The sequence below is a fragment of the Colias eurytheme genome, chromosome 16, assembly GCF_061535395.1.
Source record: "Colias eurytheme isolate Ceu_HAF_F1 chromosome 16, ilColEury1 Martin Lab GWU primary, whole genome shotgun sequence".
Lineage (NCBI taxonomy): Eukaryota > Metazoa > Arthropoda > Insecta > Lepidoptera > Pieridae > Colias > Colias eurytheme.
Genome location: NC_142995.1, coordinates 5,649,028 through 5,673,826, shown reverse-complemented (window position 1 = coordinate 5,673,826; position 24,799 = coordinate 5,649,028). Strand labels below are relative to the sequence as shown.

The 24,799-nt window shown below is 31.9% G+C and overlaps 1 long non-coding RNA gene across 1 annotated transcript; it reads left to right on the top strand.

Annotated features, from left to right (window-relative positions):
• The first annotated feature begins 890 nt into the window (after positions 1–890).
• On the top strand, positions 891–3,150 carry LOC149901790 (uncharacterized). The gene is made up of 3 exons (XR_016457629.1): positions 891–1,454; positions 1,581–1,642; positions 1,717–3,150. It is a non-coding gene; the product is annotated as an uncharacterized LOC149901790 (long non-coding RNA).
• The last annotated feature ends 21,649 nt before the right edge of the window (positions 3,151–24,799 follow it).

The window sequence follows — 24,799 nt, the reverse complement described above, 5'->3', positions numbered from 1 at the left end:
TGTTTATTAATAGAAGTTGTTTAATCACCAATCTCACTAAGATGATAATAATTTATTTGGGAAAGGTTTCGTGATATATTGCCGAATTTATAAAGTTTTATTGTTTTGCAAAAAATATTTTTAGTAGGAAGTTGAAAACCAGTTTTCCGTTATATCATAGTAGTAAAGTAAAAAATACGACAACAAAGGGCTTTAGCGTTTTATACGCAGTTTCTATTCGTTCCTTTTAATGAATAGGTATAGTTGTACGCTTTGCGGCTTACTTAATTTGCAAGTTTTTACGATTGTAATAGCGACAGTTAAATGGGAAAATAACAAACAAATAAAAGTGTAACAATAAAATTCTTTATAGAAGATTGTCTTTTGACTGAAAATAATTGTTTTTACGGTTTCATTACAAAACAGCTATTATGTTTCATTCGTCTATTGTAGCGTGCGATCGAACATTTACTTTATTATTTAAACAAAGGATACTTCATTATTTCCTTCAGTAAGTATTTCAATGTTTTCGTTGAAGGAACCGATAAATAAATATTTAAACAACATAAAAATTATATCAAAATCAAATCTTATAGGCATTGAAAGAGCCACAGACATCATTGTACAGAACATTAAAACATAGTACTAACCTATTTTTAAATGTATTCCTGATAGAATTCTTCCAATACTACCAAGAAATGTTCAAGAAACAAACTGTCAATTTATTCAACTATGAATAAATAAACAAATCCAATTTCAAACTAAAATACATTTAATTCCGATGAGTTTTGTAGACCGGTATCTTATGTCAACCTTAGACTCCAGGGGATGGCGGTAACTTTCCGTCGTCACTAGTTTTGAGTTGGGAAAAAAATAATAGGGTATCGTTCAGAAATCTTAAGGTGATGAATTAATTTTTCTAACATTTACGGCCCTTTTTAAACCTTCGTAATTTTTATATTATTAAAGTTGTCGTGATGAAAATTCTTGACAAGAAAGTTCAATAGTAACACAATACGTCTACCGTTTTAGAAACATGATTCCATGATATTTTCTCGATAGAAAAAAAATACAAAGTTCTCATTGTTATTTTTTTATAATCTCTGGCATCTTCAAAATAACAAACGTAAAGTTACGACTTTTTGGATATTAACTATAAAATATACAACCTATACGTCTACCGATTTAGAATTTTGAAATATGCCATGGTTTTGAAATAAACAAGAAATACTTGAAATTAGCGCGCGACCAGCCAATATAGCGAGAGCCGCCCTGTACCTTCCTACCCCGATCGCTGCACGAGTCATTCCCGCTACGGCCGTCACACGGGGAACTTGTGTCGCTCGCGCAATCGTAACATAGGGTGACAACACGATAAGACAAAATGAGACAAATGGGGACAATAAAGAAAATAAGAAGAAGAAACATAAAGGTTGGAGGAAAAAGAATGCTTACAATTGGAACAAATTAATGAAGTAAGTTGGTTTTATTTTAAATTTGATGATAATTGTATTATAGACGATGTTTGATATGTACCCTTGTTTTAAGTACATAACGAATGTGTAAGATATTTTCATTTATAGCATAGATAATCTTTTCAGAAATCCGGAATCCAGAAGGAAAATAAACCCACTGATTGTTCACAATGTGAACCCACTCCTTCGTAAGTACCTTTATTCAGTCAAAAATGTATGTTATCAACGTTCTACTGGTTTTATCGCATGATTCCATTTTTAGCAAAAAGCAACAAAGTGCAAAGAAATAAAAAATCATGGTGAACTTAGTGGAAGTATGGCGGACATAATATGGAACAGGAGCTCATTGGAGTAGTATTATATTAAAAAAAATACGAAATAATTTCAAGAATTACATTTCTTAGAAGGTGGTAGATAAGTATGTTGTATAAAGAATTTGATGTTGATATTTATTTCATTTATACTTACTACACCTGTGCGGGAAATTGCTTAGTAATAAAACAGGTTTATATTCATATTTACATAGTAATGTGAGTTTTCATTTCGAAAAATTTTGTGTAAGTATATTAAATTGAGTTCCTGGGTGATCTGGAAACACAATTGGGCCCGGAAGATGGCGCTGCAGTCACTCCTCCTAATGACATGAACCGATTTGGATGAATATTTGTGTGCACATTTCATTTTTGTGGGATGATTGGTTGATTCGCTTTCACATTAGCTAATATTATGTATTTTTGTTGTTAGAAAGTAAACTTAATTTAATGTTTATAATACATTATTATTGGTATAAATAAGCCAGTGTTCGTCTCACATTGCTGTACCTGCCTACCTACCCTACCAGGGCCGAACTTTGTTCTGGCTATTTTATTTTGATTATTTGTAATGAATAATTACAATTATAATAGAGTGCAAAAAATAAATACATGCGTCAATATATTTTGTGTTTTTTTTTTAAACAATTTTTTTATTTAAAAAAATATCATTCCGACCGCGGCTTTGCCCGCGTGGAATTAGGTTATATCGTGAATCCTGTTTTATCCCACAGAAGGGTTCAGTTCGGATAAAAAGTATCCTATGTGTAAATCCAGGCAATTAGCTATATTTTATCAAAATTGGTAATGTAGTCTTGACGTGATTAAGTAACAACTAACAAAAAAATATACAAATTAACATCCAAAGTTTCGCATCAGTTTTACTGTATTAGTGATATCTTCCACTCTTGACTTTGACTGAGAAGAATTAGAGTTTATAACTTCTTTCAGAAATAGTTACCTTTCATTTCTGGGCATGATGTAATATCTACGTCAGCATCAAATTCTATCTAAATCAATTCAGTAGTCCGCGTTATTGAGTACCATTTCATTTTTTCAGAGTAACAATATTTTTTGTTATTTTAAAGATTATTTATAACCTGTACTATTTTGTGATAAAGTAAACATAACGAAATATGTATTAATAATTATTAATAATGTCTAAGTAGTTGTTAAAAAGAAGATTATTTGTTTATAAGCAAGAAAATAAAACCAATAAATCAACAATTAAATAAATGTATAACAATATTTTAACTGTATGACGACTCCATACATGTTTGTCCCGAGTCGGCCAGCGGCAGCGCGGCGAGTTTGCAAGAATGACTTCGCGCACACCGGCGTTCGCGATAGCGAGCTATTAGACTCCGCCCGCCAAGCAGTGGATTTTTTTTTGTGTATCGTCTTAAGCTTTAATTCCCTTAGACCCTAAAGGCATGGACTATTAAAATATTCTGGTATTGTTGAATCTATACTGTTTGGTAGATTTGTATAAAACCTTTGTGAAATAGATAGCTCTGTGGTTAAAAAAGAGCATGTGTGCCGAGCACACGTGTCAGAAGTGAAACTTCTTTGGCAAGATTCAAAATCGTCGCCTTACACAATGGCGAGACGGTATTGTCATGACGTTGAAATTTTAATTACTAAAATTTTTCTCAACGCACCTAAAGAAGTTTCACTTCAATAAAACATTTTTAGGTTTATGTAGGTCCTAGACAGTAACCTAAAAGATGTGGGATAACGCAAACAAAATTCAAAGCACGAACTTTAAAACCAAGCAAACAATAGAATTAATTGCAATTTGATTACCCGACTACAAAGAACCTAAAAACTTTAATACGATCGGAAATGAAACCAGAATTAGGTGGAACGCTGTAAAATTTTAACGGCTATAAAGTTAACTCCCTACATTGTCTGACATTTAAAATTTACAGTTACTACGTTTGATCATGTATGTATTTTATGTTCAGTGCTAACATTCGAGCCTTTTAGTGCTAAAATAAATTTATCGCCAATAAACCGCAGGACGTCTTTGATTACGAACCAGTCCCGTATAAACAGTGATTATCTAACTTGATTTATGTCACATTAAATAATGTGTCCAAAATCTGCATGGCCATGGCTTCAGTTCTATTGTCTGGTATTTGCTAGACTAAGTAAATGTTTTGGTTTTATTGCTGGAGGCAAATTTCTGAAAAAATACACTCCAAACTTTAAGAAAAAAGTGTGGTTTTGAAATAACATGAGACTCAATGCAAAACATGTAGCATTATTTTCAACGCGTTGTCTGTTATTTATATAATTTAATATTAAAAATAAGTAGAACAATACTTCATATAAAATGAAACCGATTTATCTCACCATAATGACCTACATGCACTTAGCTAAATTGTGCACTACTTATTTTCAGATGCTAAGACATGCACTAAAAGTGTTTGAAGTTAGTTTTAAACTTTGTTTTTCAAAAAAGAATAATTGCTGTTCTCATCTTTATTTTCAGATTGGGAAGATAACTATGAAAACCTATATAAAACGTGACATTTGTTATTAAATACATCTTAATTATGTATCTTTAATGATTAGTCTTATAGGTCAGCTAAACGACTCGGGTTAACCGTTAGTGTTAATTGTTTATATTTATCTATCTTTTATGTGCCTAGTTAATTGATTTGATATTACACTTATGTAGGTCTATAAGTAAGTGACATTCTGTAATACGTCCTACATAAATTGGGCAAATATTATTTCTGTAACTGAAGTTGATACATTTAGGAAATGGATCCATTTGGTAGATTATTACTTGATTAATTTGGTGTTCGGTACCGCGCCCTCATCGCTTCATTAATATACGTAATTCCACAGGCCGGTCTGTCTGGTCTTAATAGTACTTTAGTTTTATGTTTTTGCTTGTCTACGTCATCATCAGTCTATATGTGGAACACTGGGACGTTTCCTATGAAGTAGATATAAGTGATGTACTTTTGCGGTGTTTTATGCTTTTTGGTAGCATTTAATATCATCATTTATTATTGTTACGGGGATACGGGTATACTATGATACATATATAAATGATTGTAATATAAATTCAATAATTGCTGTTGTTTTTATAAAAGCAAAATCTCATACGTTTAGAGTAAATTCAAAGAGAGAAAACACAAATTAATTTATCTGTGTCGAATAATTAACTTCTAAATTAGTATTCATTATTTAAGTTTAGAAACTCTAGACATAATGAATGCTAACATTCAATTTGAAAAATGGAAGCAGTATTTAATACCTAGACTTAACAGCTTTTGTATCTATACAAGTCTAAATAGTTCACTATGATCTGTTTTTTTTAAATAACTATATACAATATACATATAATACTAGACATACCATGTTATCATCGATTCGTTATGTTTTTAATTTTGTGATTTTAATGTTCTCATCTCACTTATTGATGGTAGAAGGAAATAAATAAATTTTACAGTTACATTACAGTTGATTATAATATTTACTAAACTCTAAATTTGTCTATTCAAAAATATATCACAACGCAAAAATTAAGACGTAAAAAGGTCAGCCTACACAATAGTCTAAAAATATGTCATGGCTTCACTACTTACCCCTTCGAAGTTAGCATTGTTTAAGTTCTCTTATGTTTTCACTACCTTGTGCTCTTGTATACGGCATGCTAATTTATTTGGGGTCAGTAATAGAACTAGTATAAAAGTTTGTGAACTAGTATAATAGTACCAACTATTTGCACATCTACCTTGGCCTTTGGTTCATAATTTTATTACACACACACTATTGTAATTATATATGATATAGATATTGTAGGAAAAAGCAGCGCCATATAAATGTAAAAAGCTCTATGATAAATGGAACGTATAGTTTTTCAGTTCAAAAAAACCGGATCACCCTGAGGGCGCGTTCCCACCGTGTCGTGACGACAGATAATCGTGTAGTTTTAAGTGTCGTGGCTTATATGTTTAAATGGAGGTGTTCACATTTAGAACGACACAATTTACTGTCGTCTACGACAGTTTTTGCAGTGACGACACTTTGTCGTGACAGTGGGAACGGCAAACACGACAGTCGTAAAACGATAAAAAAATCGTGGACGGCAACTCTATGACGTCCATTGAACTCAGGAGAGTAAACGCACTAGTAATCACCAAGCGAACGCATAGGCGACTAGATTTGTAGATTGCTTATGATGTGTAAACGACAAAGCGACTGCCAGGAAACGATAAAATGTCGTCGCGATCCAATGGGAACAGCCTAGATACGACAGTCGCTAAACGATAAAAAATGTTGACGACAAACAATCGTTATAATGGGAACAGGTAGAGATGACAGTCGTCGAACGATAAATTAGTCGTTACGACATAGTGGGAACGCGCCCTGAAGGTTTAATGCTATAATTTTCCATTTTCCGATTGTACGAAAAGCGAACGAAATAAAAGTTATTTACGTAACTACAACCTTTTTTAAATAAATTTGTGATCTTGTTTTCTTAGTTTAGATAAACTAAGAGATAGTTTGTATAAGTTAATGGTAAACTTTGAGGGAAAGTTAAACGTGATTTTAAATCACTTATTGCAAGTTTAATTCTCGAAAACTCGTATTTTGGCAAGAATCGGTGAAGTTAATCTTTATGCGTTGGGTCGGATCCAAGCCTCTTATTTAAACGCGTAACAAATTGCACAGCAATATGCAAAATATCGAAGAGAACTTTCAGTTTAATTGAAAACAAATACAGAAGATTTTTTTTCTATCTAGTATAGCAAAACAATATTATCTTCTACTATATAAAAATAAGTCGGGTTTTCCTCCCTGACGCTATAACTCAAGAACGCATGAACCGATTGCCACGGTTTTGCATTCGTTGGAAAGGTTCCGTACCGTTCCGTAGAAAGGCTCCGTGAGGTTTATAGCAAAGAAAAGGTATCTCTGGTGGCGAAACGGAGTTCGCCGGGTTTGCTAGTAACTAATAAACACATTTGAAAGGTAAGTTTTAAAAAAATCACTTGAATAAAAGGCGAGTATAGCATACATAGGATTGGCAGCTAATGAAAACAAGCGTATTTTTTTTCAGTTCCACAAATGCGTATTCGACAATACTAATGTAGAAGGTGTCGATCTGTGCAGAATATATTTGAATAATATTTCATACATTATGTAAACGTGTAATGTTCATACATTATATAAACATCAATAGAAAAGAATCTGATCAAAATTCCTCAGCATTGACTTAGCTGTAAGCAGTAATATAAGCAAATACTCATATCTTATTTTTCCAATATTTTCTGAAATTATTTGGAATCCATTCGCGCCCCGCGATGTATTCAAGATTTAATGTATATGCTTATAGGATGTGGCTTACGCGACCCACATTTGCTATCCTATCATGTAAAATAATATCTGATGCTATCTTAAGCTAGTATATTTTCATGTTGGAGTGTTTCATATGTGAATCTTATTTGATAAAATTCAATTTCTCTGTCAGAAGCTTCGATCGCGAATAATAAAGGCATTGTTCATAATCTAGTAAATAAGTTCTAGTAAAACTGTTTTTTTTTCTAGAATCGTCTGGATGAAATTCCGAAATGAGCGACACGTCAATCATAATATTCAAATTACTGTAACATATACAGGGTGTCCCACTGTTGGTATACTAAGCTAAAAGGAGGTTATAGTATTGCATACGCTGAGTACGTAAAAAATAATTAAAAAATTCCAGATTCATTTTTTTTTCAAATAGATGAATTCTTAAAACTCTATGTGTACACCCATAACAAGCGAGCCGCCCAACTTTGCCACCAGCACGTGAGCTATCGTTTAAGATTATGTTTTCATAGATAAAATGCTATGAGCATAAGCATAAGAGAAGCGGTATATGCCGGCTGCGCGAAGCTAGAGAAGAAAACATGGATTTTCAGGAAAAATTTAGCAAAAAATTTTGGACGTAATTTTTTTTTAAAGTATTTTTTACGTGATCAGTGTATGCAAAACTACAAGTTCCTTCGCGCTTAGTATACCAATAGTGGGACACCCTGTATATAAATAAATCTCAAAAAGTGTTAGTTTGTGTAATCGGTTCAGCCGATTTCGGTTATATTTTTTTAATAATATTCCTTGAAGGACGAGGATGGTTTTTATGAAGAGAAAACGTAAACAACTACGGGCGAAGCCGGGGCGGAACGCTAGTACTGAATAAAGTTTTACAACAAGGATTGATAGAACACAGAGAATACAATGCATGACTGCATTGACTCAAATCGCAAGGGAGACTTTATCATTCTCGTAACTCATAGCAGTATAAAACTGTGTAATGTTAACTTGTGCATTGTTTTACTTTTGAAATTCAATTTACGCTGAACCATTCGACAAATATTCGATATATTTCCTGATATTTTATACAGATCGACGATATACGAGATTTTAAGTGACGGAAAGGTTCTGTCCTCGCATATGAATATTTTTTTTAAAAGAGCTAAAATAGAGGTTAATTTTTCCTGTTTTTCGATAGAGGACAGAGGACCTTTGAATTTGATTATTTTACATTTAAGCTTTTCTTGTTAAATTAAATTATAACAGTATTTGCCTTCATTGAATGAAATATATTGTTTAAAACATTTCATACTTTTGCAACAAAAATCTTTCAATGTGTAAATTTTAATATTTGTCCTATAATATTAATCTGCGTAAAATATTTATAAAACATTCAGTCTTTTTTTGAACGCAAATAAATGATCAAAGCTGGTTTTTAGCCTGGAGCAGTTTTCAAACATGAGGCTTAAAATAGTACCAATAGATGAAAAATTTAGAATATTTATGATAACGTCATGAATGTTAATTGTATTTCGAAAATTTGTTTTTATTTTTGTAAAAAATCCTATACATTTATCCATTATAAATATTAAATGACTCAAATAGACTGTATGTAAAGTTTATTTATTTTTTAATGATAAAATTTAACTTTCTTACTTTAGATTTAAATTTAACAACGTTTCTATTCATCATCGAACTATAATTTTCCCCAATGGTTGATGCAACGTGATTTTTATTTTTTACTTAAAATAATTATTTATGAAATTCTATAGGTAGTTTCTTTTGCAGAGTAGTTTGCGTATCTTTCAAAATGATTACCTTAGAAATGTAATATCATTAAAATAAGCAAGTAGAAATACTCTATGTATTTTTACCAACTTGAGAATCAGGAATTCAGACTACACTACTTATAAGTGGATAAGCATAACTAAAATAATGTTACGGAATTAATTAAATCATATTTCGATTCAACTATATTTCCTTTGTAAGCGTCCTATAGCAGTGTGATTTATTAAATGTCTTAATCCATAAAAACGATGGATTAATAACCCTTTAATCCAAGTAGGGTCGAAACTTGAAGGCGCTTTAATTTATTAATTTAGCTTTCATTTATAGTTGATTTATTTGTTTAAAATAATTAATTTGATAATAATAATTTATTTGTGGAACTTTATCAGCATTATAAACATAGTTACTTTATTGTGATATCTGCTCATTATTGTAAAGCCTATTTCATGGCATTTATAAATGTTGTTGATAAACTAGAGAATGTAACTAAAACAATTACTTAGCTATTTGAGTGAATGTCTATACATACGACTTATCTATTATTATAATGTCTTCTATCTATCACATTTACGATAGAAGAAATGATTGATAGAGTTACCTTAAAGTTAGGGACGACGTTTGGAATCCCATAAAAGTCGCTAGATGTTTCATCAACGAAAAAAAAGTTATAACCAAACTAAAGAAAAAGCCAAAAGAGCTTACACTAATTGTTTACCAGGAATAGTTCAGATTTACCCCGTTCAAGTAAAAGATTAATAGAAAGCCCGTCGCTCGTCGGTGCGAACTTAATTGAACTAATTAAATCGCTGAAAGGGGATCGTTTACGAAGCGCAATAATATATCCTTATCCGTTCCTCAGTGAATTAAGAGTAATCGAGCCGCTCTAAGGCTGGATTGCAGTTGAGTCTAGAGGATAATAGATGTTGGACAACGCTGCAGCGCTTTATTGTTCATACGATTAGCTCGTTTTTCTGAATACACCTACTGTTATGCAGCACGAGGAATTGAGGGATTTTAAAATGTAATCAAGCGTAAATAAAAATCGGTTGCTTGGGTGTTTCATGTAACTAGATATCTCTTTAAATTTTTAATTCGATGTACTTATCTTTGTAAAATTCATTGTATATTTATAACGCAAGCGTTTGGAAAATTAGTAAACTAATTTAAGTGCAAAAAAAAATCATTAATGCTTTAAATCTGAATCAATATCAAATAGTTAAAAGCAATAAATAAATAGGGACAACTTTCACGTACAGAACTGTAATTTCGTTTCGTTCACACGAAATTTTCTTACACAAAGCTTCCAACAAAACTGCATTAAAAAGTTCAATTCAATCTAAAAGAAATAGAGTTTACATTCAATAGTCTTATTTGAAAAATATTCAGCACTTTACAATATTACGTAGGTAGTAGGTAACTATTTAGTTATCTATACCATACTAATATTATAAAGCTGAAGAGTTTGTTTGTTTGTTTGAACGCGCTAATCACAGAAACTACTGGTCCGATTTGAAAAATTCTTTGTTCAAATTTCAAAACTCGGTGTAGATAGCCCATTTATCGAGGAAAGTTATATCATCACCCTAAGATCAACAGGAGCGGAGCAATGCGGGTGAAACTGCGCGGCACAGCTAGATTGTGATATTACATATCAATTTAGAGATCGACAATGGAAATATGTCTGGGCATACCGTACATGAAAACATTTGACATGTCCTTTAAGCTGTCTGTCAAACAAAATCTCTGTCAAAGCTTTTGATCATACGGGAGAGTGGACGAGGGTCAAACTTGTCATGTTACATTGAGAGTGAAATTGGGCTTTATAGTACACGCTTTCACATTTTACGAAAAATAAAATTGTCAAGTTATTTCACAAATATACAATTGTTACCTTATTTTATGGCTCACTCGTCAGTTAACTATTGAGGAAGATAGAGCTGTTCTATTTTTTTTCGGATATTTTTACGGAACATATTTATGTTGTTGTACTATTCGAGGTTTCATGTGAACAAGCTGTCTATCTTGGTATATTAGAAAAGGCTTTGTTATTGAGGTTCCAAGAATTTTATTTTGTTCTAATAGAATTCTTGTCAAGCAGTCTTTCGAGACCAAATGTTTATCTTGATTAACATCTCAGTCAGCCTAAATATCTCAAATTAATAGCAAGTGATCATTCAATATTTATATAAAAGGTTTTAATATTAAAGTATTTAATCCTATAGAACACATAATATAACTGCTGTATTTTATAAACCACATGGAAAAAAGCTATGCGAAAATCATTTTATGTATTTTTTAATTAAAAAATGTTTAATTGAGTAGGTGGTAGACCTTATATAGTATAACTATATTTGAGGCGGCCTGTGCAGTCGAGATACATGCTTGAATGCAAGTCAAAGGGAGTCCTTTGACGCCAAGCCCTTAGCAAGATACGACTTAGGCCTTACATTCAGCTGAGTTGAACTGTCAAGTAATTAAGGTCAAATGCTGGATAATTTTAAAGACTTGCGAAGGAGAACAAAAGCATGAATAATATGAAAACACTGTTTGAATTTAATAATAATTCTGATCCAAATTAGTTAATAGTGGCCAAATTATTTATGTAGAAGATAAAAGCCATTCTCCATTTTATCAAATATGCACGGAAGATTTAAGCTGCAAGTTAGGTTGCTGTTACTGCGGGTTTTCCGGAAAACTAGTTTTAGTTCTGAAATAAATTGTTCAGATACTTTTAGCTGGCGAGAAAATGAACGCTATGATCGTAATTTACGTAAAAATAACTTCGTATTTTATTGCACGCCTCATAAGCGAAGCGTTGAGGTGGGTACTACTGTCACTTCGCGCAAAACATCTGATTTTTCAAACTTAAAATGTCTTTATGTATCATACATTGCACTTGTAAGATAATACATACACACACATATTAAGAAAAAACACTATTTTTAACGTTCATGATATTTTTGATGTCATTTTTGTTATTTAAACTAGTTAAAAAACAGTTTAAAAAAGTTCTGTCTTGGACGTCCGTGTGTCTGTATGTGCGGATCCTTTTTCTTGTTAACACGATAGCGACCGAAATAATCGAGTCTTTTTTTTTCTCTTACGCTTGAGTATGCTCAGGAATAGAACCCTTTCATTTTTCAGGGTCTGATTCGATGTGGTTTAATTGTTATTAAATAAACAAAAATAATTAATAAATATTTATTAAAAAAAATTTTTTTCTAATAATATATTTACTTTTAATAATTGTTTTGATACAAATAAACTATATAGAATTTAACATCTGTTTTGTCACACAAAAATTTATAATGATATTATTAACCTGAGAAGCGTAATAACATTCCATTCATTGTGCTATAATCCTGTGGAGATCAAATTATACCACAAAAGCGTTCGTGGTTCCCGATTGCTTCAAAACTGTGCCTGATTATTAATTTACCTACAATTTTCCCCGACATATAACCCACATATTTACGCCTCATTAGTCGATAAACAATACAGTAACCTAAAACCACTACACAAGGGACATGTAAATTTATTACACCGGGAATCTTCCATGGCTTTAATGTGAGATCATTATCCGTTTTAGGTCACACTCTATATTAAGGTATTAATAAACCGATATCAGAATTGAGTATGCTCTTACGTAAAAATTTGAGGTGCTACGCTATATTATGAACAAAACTTGAGCTGTCACGTGGGGTTGCGTTATCAGCTTTTTTTGAGTTTAGTGTAGGTAATAATAAACAACACTCGGCTCTTATGAGCGCACTTGTGACGTAACCGCTAGGCATGATCGTCTCCCAAAAAACGACATCTAAGTTCCCGCCGTTAGGGGCGATCTCATGTGTTTATTAATCCGCAAACTAAACTCGGTATCAACTGATTTCGTACTTGAACGCGAGTATGACACCGCTTTATTAATACGGGCCTAAATGTTTGACAAGTAATTATGGATCGTCTTTACCAAACTCGTTGTTATGAAAGCTTTTCTTTTGGGAATTACCAATTTGGTATAAGCGATCATTATTCTCATTACCGATCCATTAGCTTTGTCGCTGTTACAATTTCTTTGATGATTCTCTCATTAACTGTCTTGGTTCGATACAAATAATAATAATATAAATACGTATACGTATTCATAAAAAGTTCAAATATTGGAATAGCATTTTTGTGTAGTTAAAAAAAACCACTGCATTGCGTTAAACATAATACAATACTAGATGCATAAAATACGGTAAAATGTTTACATTTTTTAGAGACAACCTCAACCCATGCAAGAGAAACACAAAATAGAGCTATAAATTCGCAGTAAATGTTCACTGTAAAGCGATTAGGAACTTTATAAGTTTGCGCAGAATGCTTTGAGCCCGAGAAAACAATAACATAAAAATTTACAGTACCATTGTACGCCACGAGTTATGCAAGAACGTGCTAGATTTTGTAGTATTTTTATTTATTTGTATTCTTTGTTCGAAATTGGGCTTCTTATTGCATATTAATATTGCATTTGGAACCTGTATGGTATTGAAAAACGATTTGGTTTATTGGGGAGACCTAAACAGAGACAATTGCCATAAAATGAACAGATATTTTAGTAGTCTATAAGATTTTACTGTTATGCATCGTCATTACAATGTTATTAGAAATTAATGAAGTATGCTGTTAGTGGTTTTAAGGAATATTCAAAAAATGGCCGCGGTTTTGCTCGTGTAGTCGAAGGAAATTCGCATGGAAATGTGATGTTGCATAGCGGTTAAAAGTAGCTTATGTTACTCTTTTGACCTTCTTATAAGACAAACTACTTTTCAGATAAAAAAAATATTTAAAAGCACTGCATTACGACGTGAAAAAAAGCAAAACACACTTTTGCATTTATTAGTGATACGCAAATTGTAAATCAGTTTAAGTAAACGCACAGAATTCAGCACACACATGGATTCAGATTTTAGACGATAGCCTGTCATATTTGCGATTCGCAAAGCATTGCAGCATTTTGCGTGATTACAAGATAGCTTCATGGAAATCGTAATTAATTAGCTGTGGATAATGAACATGAAATATATACCGGTAAGGTAACTGAGCTTTTCGGATATTTTACGAAATTGCTATAAATTTTGCGTGGTTGGTTCTTTGTTGATAATTAATATAAAACATTTTTTAATAAAAATAATGTTGCGATTTTAAGTATGCCATTTGTGACGTTAATTAAGTAATTAATATAATAAAAACCCTGAACAATTTTAGCGGTACTATAATATTATGTGAAGTGCCAACTTTTGAATAATGCTCATCTTCCTTTTTTATGTCGGTTCAAAAGATTCTAACAACATTGCTAATATAATTATACCTACATTGAAAGATGGGTTGTTGTTGTTTGAAATCTGGGTTGGATTATAATAATATAGGTAAGTAAACATTTCTTGTTCAATTATTATAATGTATTGTGAGATGATCTTACGCGCGCATAAATTTATGCCTTTGATTATTTTGCAGAATGTGTGGATTCGATATTAAATGAAAATATATTGTGTGATATTTTTTTTATTTGTTCATTTTGTTGTATGCTTCACAAAGATTATTTTTTTTGGCTGTAAATTGTTTGTAGTAATAAATATATTTTTTCCCTATTTTTTTCTCTCTGTGTTATGAATACGTTTATAAATTATCAAGTTTTCTTTGTTAAAGATAATCGGATTAAGAAAAAACGCAATTCAAAATTCGCTATTAACGATTCATAAAAATAGTGCATTCCTTCATATCTGATAAAAAAATTTTGTTGCTAATAACGTAGCATTCATATAAATAAACTACGTCACCAATTACTTTCTGCATTCCAATAAGCGATTATTAACTTTAGCAGCGCTTGAAGCGGTTCAGTTACAATGTTATTAGTTTCTATTGTTGCTCTGTGGATAATTATCTATGCAAAACAATTCAACTGAACTTAATTGCATCTAGTATTTGACTATTTGTTGGCTATATTAAGAGCGGATATTGAATTTCTGAATTAACTGAAGAGGATCATGGTGTATTTACCTACAAATTCGTGTTTGCTATTTGCCTCGTGACTCGACGATGTTTCATCGAAACATTCGTATACGAGTATCGACGTCAACTTTTGTTCGAACTACAATGGTTCGCGCGAAAGTTGAAGTCCGAAAAACTGGTCTACAAACGAATACGAGTAGTATTGCATTATTCATACACTATGCGTGTTCGTCATTCGCACATCGCTTCTGTTCGAACAGCGAACAAATATTTTATTTTAAATTACTTATTATCTATAGCTACATTAAATATTACAATAATTGAGCAATAACGTAAATGAGGTCAAGCTGCCTCAGCAGTATTATCGTGCGATGGCCGAGCCGGCCGGAAAGCGCAGTTCTTCCATAGCAGCGCCCGAGTGCTAATCTATCCGAATCCGCGTAAATTATATATAATTATTAGCAGTATTAAAAGTGTTCCCAGTTGTCCCATAATATCATAGCATTAATAGCAGCTTTAGCGCGACCTATATACAGTCCACATTCGACTCGTAATACGTAAACCGTACAGCTTCGCTGTTCGCGAGATACTATAAATGCATCAAGAGTGTACAGTACGGTTTCGACGTACGATTCGACATAATGTATTCACAATAAATGTATCACATATAGTTATTATCTTATGTAAGTTGTTTGTTGTGTTGTAACTTGTAACCATGATTAATTGCAAATAAATGATTTGATTTGATTAAGTCGTCGTACGTACGATTCGGTTGTAGTAATTGTTAATGCTTTTGTATTCTACACATAGTAAAATGCTAAACTAGAATAGGTATCAGTAGATACTCTAGTTTAGCATTTTCATACTCTCCATGTTATCAGACGGATACTGCAAACTGTAAAGCCCAAAACAAGTGTAGCAGTGTATGCCACATTTCGGGTACTCAAATATGACAGTACTGTATGAACCAAGTATGAACTCATCTCTGGTTTGCGTTGTTTCAAATTTCTAGTCCGTTGAAGTGTGGTAACAGAGGTGTTTTAATATGCACCAAGTAATTGCAGCTGGGATTTTTCGGTGTATATTCTCTCCTTGTTCACGTTAGGTTAAGATTTCATGTTTTGTACATGAAAGCGAATGACTGTGTAACTGAAGTAGCCAAAAAGTAAGAGCACTTTATAGACACGACTAAAACAGATTTTTATAACTATGTCATAGATAAAGTTTTCTTCTATTTGGCGATACAAAGAAATCATATAGATAAAGCCAAGGTACCAATAGTCTTCAAGTGGAATAAAAATAAATGTAATAGGTATTATTTATATGTAATACATAACAATTATTTTCTTCACGCAATTTATCCATAACTGGATACAATGGATTGTAAAATTATGAATTCATTATCGTAACCTTAGAACATTAGGGAATAATGAGAATTTATATTTATTAACTTGGACGTAAATAAGATAATATTTTGAAATAATAACGAATAGGAAATATCTCCTTTGTGTTTTCCTGAAATTTATTTCTAAATGTCATAAGATAATAATATTTAAACATATTACCAACCTCCTTGTCTATCACGAAACAACAATATTCTTCTCTAGAAATAATTTTCTTTGGAAAATTGATAAGCATATTATCTAGGCAAGAATATAGAAAATAATCGCCGAGGAATACATCTTCTCCATGCCCTATTTTCGGAGTTTAGTTATAAAAATGGATAGTATTCAGTAAACAGCTTATAGGTAAAGAGCTTATGATGTAGAAGAAAGTATTAAACTTGTTGAGTATGTTCTGGTGCAGTTTCGATTTACGTATTTATAAATAAAAGGCATTCTAGCAATAATTATGGATCTCAAACTAAATACTTAAAATCATTGGATGGTAATTTTAGGATAAATTTAGGATTCAATGAAAATCTTAATTTATTATTTGAAAGGTTTAAAAAAAGGTTAAGATAACAAAACGTGGATTTACACATTACCTACCTAAGGATAACATTTCTATTTTTGTTTACGGAAATGTGTGTGTAAAGGACCGTGAAATAACGATAAATTTTGAGCGTATACACCGCAGTATTTGTTCTAATATGATATATTGCTCACGGCTACAAAAAATACATTTCCTTTAAGTAAAAGATATGGGAATACGCGATTAAAACATATAAAAGATTTGGAAATAGCATTCATAAGATGTGTTATTTTAACGAGTACCTAAATTTATAATTTTGCAGATACGAGCATGTAGAGGGAAAAAGTATTAGATACAGTTTTAAATCTTGCATTGAATGAATACATTTTCGGAAATCTCCATAAGAAACTTGATATTAACGTTAAAGTTTTACTTTATTATGGTGTATTAAATATTAATGCTTAGATTAATGTAGTGCAATGCTTTGAATGTAGAAACAAAACGTTAATAACAACATATCTAATGCTGAACACATATTACATAACATAAGCACCAACTGCACAATAGTAAATAATTTGTCTACGCATGTATAGATTAATCGTGTTCCTAATTGTTCTCTACGTCATGATTAATTGCATCGCCCGTTTCTTCGATTCGAATTAATCGTATTGTTCCTGGATTGAATACTAAACGGATTATTACAACAACACATGGCCAAGTTTATTGTCTTTGATGACATAAACGTTAAAGGTCAGTGCTATGAGCTATCGGTCAGTACACATAGTTTATTATAACAAGCGGGTGACCGTTGACCTCGTAATGTACCACGGTGTTACGTTCCTAGAGCTTCAGATTAGGAGTGATTGGCGTATGCGAAATTCGATTAAGGGTCAGCTCACACCGAGACGCGACGCGGCGCGACGCTGCGCGCACATTTTTCATAGAGCGACTCAGAATATACTTTATTCACTACACGAAAAGATACACATTGCTACGCCGCGAGGCACCTCGAGGCGCAGCGCTGCGTGGTGCAACGTAATCTGAATTCTCACAATGTAATGTGTATCTTTTCGTGTAGTGAATAAAGTATATTCTGAGTCGCTCTATGAAAAATGTGCGCGCAGCGTCGCGCCGCGTCGCGTCTCGGTGTGAGCTGACCCTAATGTGCTATTAAAACTCAAGGATATGTAAACGATGTTGCCGTGCTTCAGTTTTACGGGTTACATAGTTATCGAGTTCTCCCTTCTAATTTTTATCTTTCTCTTTCATGTATGGTGGGACAATGTAATATTTTTCTTAATATTCATATTTCATATTATACAAAACATAGTTATTTATTTAATGCTGTATTACCTATTTAGAAAAATAAAATCCGATATTATGTACCTTCAATTGTAGAACTAAGAGTTACATAAAAATTTGTTACCTCTAAGTTTTATAATCGACTACTGCGGTCGACAAGCCTGTGTTTGATTGTTACCAAGTAGACATGATATTATTAGATACACCTGTAGGTAATACCTTACTTCACTTGCAAGACAAAACTGCTCAAATAATATGTATGTGTATGCTCAAATATGCTTCACGTATTCTGTTGATGAAAGAGAGTATTATTTTGTAAATATATGAATATTCTCTGCTATATAAGAATGAGTAAGCATTAAATTGGATAAAGGTTTATAAAGGTGCGGTTTGAGAGTCTTGATGTATCGTTGAGGCGCTCACTTAACGAGTGGGGGACGTTTTATGAGCTGTTTTATGACACTGGACATTGTAAACTTACATTAAGATTTAAGTCTATAGCGTTGAGTATAATAGGACCATTGTTGGTATATTTTCCAATGTTTATCTTGGAAGTGATTTCATTTGTGAATTGTGGGAAATAATATGGACTGTTGATGATGATGAAGAGGAAATTGCATTTATTTGTGTTGTGTTTGTAGAATATCGTACGAAAGAAAAACATAAGTAATTTGCGCCAAAAAATTGAGCAAACAAAACTATGTATCTGCGTTCGACAGTTCGCGCAAAGACAGGATATCTATCTGTCGGGTCATATAGTGTTTCTATAAGTACATACAGTGTTACGAATGTTATCTTTTATGGATAACTATAAGAATACAAATATCATAATGATTTTATATTACAATCATGTTCGTACCACGAATATATCGTTTGCATTGTCCGTTATTTACACAGACACTCTATATTTAAATTATACATACGTACTTTACTAAACAACAGTACCAATTTCTAGCAAAAATCATTTCCCTTTTTCTATAAAAACGTTTATTTATATTATTGACGAGCTTATGAGAGTAGATTAACGACAGATTAAGTAGATACTGATGACAGACCAAAGCCATAATGTCATTATAATCGAAAATCGATGACTTGCCGATTATAAAACAAAATCATTAGTCAAATTATCAGATTGTCTCTACAATTCAATTGTTTTAATAAATTGCAAGCATTTTTTATCACATTTTGAGTATACAAATTATGGCGCGGTGGCATGTAATAATACTACTTCTTTATTATACAATTGAAATATATTTTTAGTAAAATAAAAAAAAAGATTTAAAAAACACCTGTTTCGAAGGAGACCGGAAATTCTAAGAAAAATCTAAGAAGGTATTAATGTAAGAGCGCGTTCGGAGAAAGATCGTTTTTAATAAGGAAATACTTTGTTTTCTTATATTGATATTCTTTGAAGTTAGAATGAAAATAAGAGGAATGCACTCAATGCATATTCTTCATTATTAAACGTATTCTTTAGCCTTTTATATTATTCATTTCCTTTCATAAATTGTTTAGATATACTTATGGAAAATATAAAGCATGATTTTTTTATTTTCAACTTATCTCACAATAAGAAATATATTCACAAATAAAATATTAAATATTTTATTATGTGTATAAAATATTTTTCCTTTACTGTTTAAAGTTCCAACAATATTTATAGAATCCTCATTCGTGTTCAATATTTATGATCATACTGAAAATATCGTTTCTTGGCTAAGTACGAACATTAAATTTATCTAACCACGAGATTTTCAAAGTAAAAATAAGACGTATCACGTATGTGCTATTGTTTTTTAAAGAAATATACAAGGAAAGCCATTCAATATAATAAAAAACAGGAAGGTTAACTTACCAATAAGTTTTGTTTATTTCGATTGTTGTAGAATTTGTGCTTTTAATAAATTTTTACACCAATTTAATTTTCACACTTCAATATTTTATGAATCTATGAAATTCCCTTTCTATCTAAATATACACGACGCGAAAAGAAAGTATTCAGAGAACCGGAAAATATCGTAGATAAAAATCACACACACAACTTTCCGTCATGGCTGTTGGAAATGCACTGAAACATTTGGCCTTTACGGACAGGGAATTTTCAGTTATCACACCCCAGCCTATTTACTTGTTTATCTCAACGTCCTCCACGCGTGGTTCACCCGACTTTCTCTTTAGATAAGGATCCTAAGTGAAATTTTTTCACGTTGTATTCGGACGTTTGCTTAAAGGTTTTTGTTCAATTTCGGTAAAGTATTCTTTTCAGACGCGTCGTTCTGTATTCTTGTTTTCGGTTTGAATACAACGTCTTTGATAAGGAATTTATACACAATGTAAAAATTTAATGTAGAGAATTTACGAACGTTTTTAAATACAATTTACTTTTATTGAGACAACTCAAAGTATTTCAAAAGTACTTGACTTTTTAACTTTATTTTATCGGACGTTATTGGAACTGGGAGGTTTATAGACGCGATTTTTATTCAGTTGTATTATTATTGGGTATTGTGAAATGGGTGGCCCTTAAGTGTAAAGGATCGTTAAGAACTCTCGTGAAAGCGAACGGCTGGTCGTAACTTAATGACGAAGCACTTTTGATGATAAGATGTCCTTCAATATTTTGCAAGGCTATTTTGTTGTATACACAATAAACCATCGATGGAACATGCTTTGGTAGGAATTAGGTCACACGGGCATACGGCAGGCTAACACGATCTCACAAAAGTTCGTTAAGGTAGTAGAATATTTACAGTATTCCGAGGTTGAACTTCATTTAATATTTCATTCGCGGGTTTCGCCTAATTTACACATCGCACATACACACTGTTTTATCTATTTTGAGACTGTCGAGTACATAATATTATGATTACGATATTTTTTTATATCGAAACAGATATTCGACATCATATGAATATCTAAAACATTTGACACGGCCTGCCGATAGAAGAAAAACTAAGTCTCAATATGACTTTTACGTATTAACGTTAATTGTTGTTTTACCATTTAATTAGAGTCAAGAATCAAGATCGATTTTAAAGAATCAGGCTTTATTTTTCTAAGGTTTTACTAAATATCTTTAACATAATTTATAATGAGCAAAGATAATGTAATAGAAGATGCTATAAATACAACCAACTAGTGTTATCTATAAGGAAGTATCTAATTAATTGTACAAGATTACATTATTCGAGTGCACAGAAGTGTACACAATACAGTGTTGATAAAATGGGAACAGTATGTTTAGATTATATAAAAATTAATTAGATATTTATGAATATAAACATAGACGATTTATCGATGAGTAACTAATATAATTATATAAGTCTGTTATAGATTCAATCGCGGATTTTGAAAATAATTCCTATAAGCTAATAACGCTGAAGGAACATCGTGAGGAAATCGGCATGTCCAAGTTTTAAAAATTCTACCACATATGACATCTGCCGACTGCCACTTAGAAGTGCTTAGAAAGCGTGGTGGATTATGAACTGAACCCTCATAGGAGACCAGCGTCTCTGTAGCGTGAACATAATTATCATATTGTATGGGTTGTTGATAATAATATCAAATCATCCTATACTATAAGATTATAGTCAAAGATTGTGAGGATGGATGTATGTGTATGTATGTTTGTTACTCTTTCACGCAAATACTACTGAATAGATTACAAAGAAATTTAGCACATACATAGAGGATAACTTGGATTATCACATAAGATAGGTTTTAAGCCGGATATCCCACGGGAACGGGGTCCTATATACGGATTATTCTTTGAACACGCGTGCGAAACCATGGGAGGAAAGCTAGTCACTTGTAAATTAAAAAAAAAAAATCAAAATAGACAATATTCTTATATCATCAAATTTTTTTTTAAATAATTAGGTACTATTTTAATGAAGTAGAGCAGCTACTAATGAAACGATAAAAGTTATAACCTTTCGCTCGCTTTGGTGAATGAGTTATTAATTTAATTACAAACCTCATTAGTATTATATTAAAACGGTGATTGATTGCTTTCCATTAATTAGATGCTTATTTAATAAAGGAATACCTAATTTTTTGGTAATGTTAAATTTTCTCAACGTCAAAATGTAGGTAGATCTCTGTTTCTGTTTTTAATAACAATAAATAATAATTTATTTTCAGATACATACATCTATTCTCTACAAACAAATATGATGAATTACAAGTATTTTATACAAGTATTGTGGGAAACATAATATTAATACCATAATGCGAAATTCAAATAATGTTATTCTTAGGGGACATTGACCTCTATGGGACTACAATAGAATATTTAGGTGGCGAAGAAAACAATAGAAATTTATAAGGTGTTTTAAATAGGTGATTAAAATAATTGCAATTATGTATATGAAATTAATATCTTCTTATATATAAAATTCTCGTGTCACAATGTTAGTCTGCATACTCCTCCGAAACGGGTGGACCGATTCTCATGAAATTTTCTGTGCATATCGGGTAAGTCTGAGAATCGGCCAACATCTATTTTATATATATAAAATTCTCGTGTCACAATGTTAGTCTGCATACTCCTCCGAAACGGGTGGACCGATTCTCATGAAATTTTCTGTGCATATCGGGTAAGTCTGAGAATCGGCCAACATCTATTTTTCATATGTACCACGGGCGAAGCCGGGGCGGGCCGCTAGTGCTAATGTATATTTATACATATAGTTGGCGATTAATGGTTGATGTGATAGTATGATTTCTTTTATATCTAATCGACCCAAGTAGGTAGTCCCTATCTACATGAGTCGATACATAATATTTTTTATTAAACAAATTGTACTTTGAAGTAACATTACAATTATCCTTACATAATTATTATGTAGAGACAAATAGAGGTAAAAAAACGATGGTAATATTTAAACTACGATTAAGCAGATATCAAATGCAAACAATTATCTCGACCGCTTCTCGATTTTGTTCAGTGAGTCTATCATAATTATTGGTTCAGTGTAATTGGAATCATCTATAACACTCTGCCATGTAAATAAATAAATAAGGCAATACATCAAACCGTCAAAGTTTGCTCCATCAATCAATGTACTTACCTTACGTGACTTGAATGATTTTTTTTAACGAAAATTACTAAGAAAGGCTATTTCCCAATGTATTTGTGCTGTTTAATAGAACTAACTACCCGATAACATGGTTATAATTTGATTTTATTCACGCATAGTCAGGTTACGGCGGTAAATCTGTAAATTGAACGCAAAATAATATACTGGAAAATACGTTTAGGAATGTTATTTATGCTTTCGCATATACGTTAAACGTTTTTTAACCGTTAAATGGTGTCTTTACTTATTTTAACACACAGAAAATTAACTTTACCGTGATGCAACGTTAGACTATAATTTTAATCTAAATGAAACTGCAGTTTGCTACATTTTCGTAGAAAAAAGTGACTGTTTCTTTAACAACATATTTTTTCTTACATTTTACTAAGAGCAACTTAGGTATTTGTAATTTAAATATTTTAATATAAAGCGCAGTCATTTTTTACATACATTCTTTTTCAGTATTAACATTATTTTCCCAGCTGCTAGGTACGCTTTTTAATAAATATCCGAAACGAAACGAAATAGCGTCATAAATTTTGGTGCCTGGAGTTATCTTTACGGAATACGTATATCGTTTTTTATAGAAATACAATGTATTTTTAAATTGATACAGTATTTGTATATGTATGTCCCTTTATACGTTCTTTTATACGAAACGATTCGCTATTAAAAATCGATTTACAAAAATGATTTAAAAAGGAGACAGGTAAAGTTAAAACGGTTAGAGTGAAGTGAAATGATACCTTGTTCATTAATTTGATTGGTTGATGGCAGTCTGTGCAAGACATCAAACTGGTTATGTACTTACTAAGTATAATTGATTTAGGGGATTCGATAGCACTTATCCGCAATAATGGACAATATTTTAGGGATTCTTTGATAAATGCGCTTGCAGAGTCTTTATTGAGGGATCACGTTGCTGAGTGTAACAAATTATTTGAATTGCGACACGTGACTGCTGATGAAATTGTTAAAACTTTTAAAACATTAAATTTAAAAAAAACATGTGATCTCTGGGGTATGTCTGTAAATTTAGTAAATAATATCATAGAAAACATTGCCAATCAACTAGCGTTTATATTTAATCAGTGTTGCGACTGTGGTATTTTCCCTGATTTACTAAAGTTTAGCAAAGTTATTCCTTTATTTAAAAGTGGTGACCAAGAAGACAGTAATAACTATAGGCCAATTTCCATATTACCAACTTTGAGCAAAGTCTTCGAGAAACTAATTTTAAACCAATTAAATAGTCATTTTGCATCAAATGGTTTACTGCACGCCAAACAGTATGGTTTCACAAAGGGGCGCTCTACCACTGATGCCGGAGTAGATCTTTTAACACATATATACAAAGCATGGGAAAATTCAAAGAATGCTTTGGGGATATTCTGCGACCTTTCTAAGGCTTTCGACTGTGTAGAACATTCCACTCTATTACGGAAACTAAATTTTTATGGTATCAAAGGTTTAGCTCAGGATCTCATAGCTTCATATCTTCAGAACAGGGTACAAACCGTTGTCGTTAATGGAGAGAAATCTCGCGGTGCGCCGATTAACATAGGTGTTCCGCAGGGATCTATCTTAGGACCGTTTTTGTTCTTAGTGTATATTAATGACCTACCTTATTATTTGC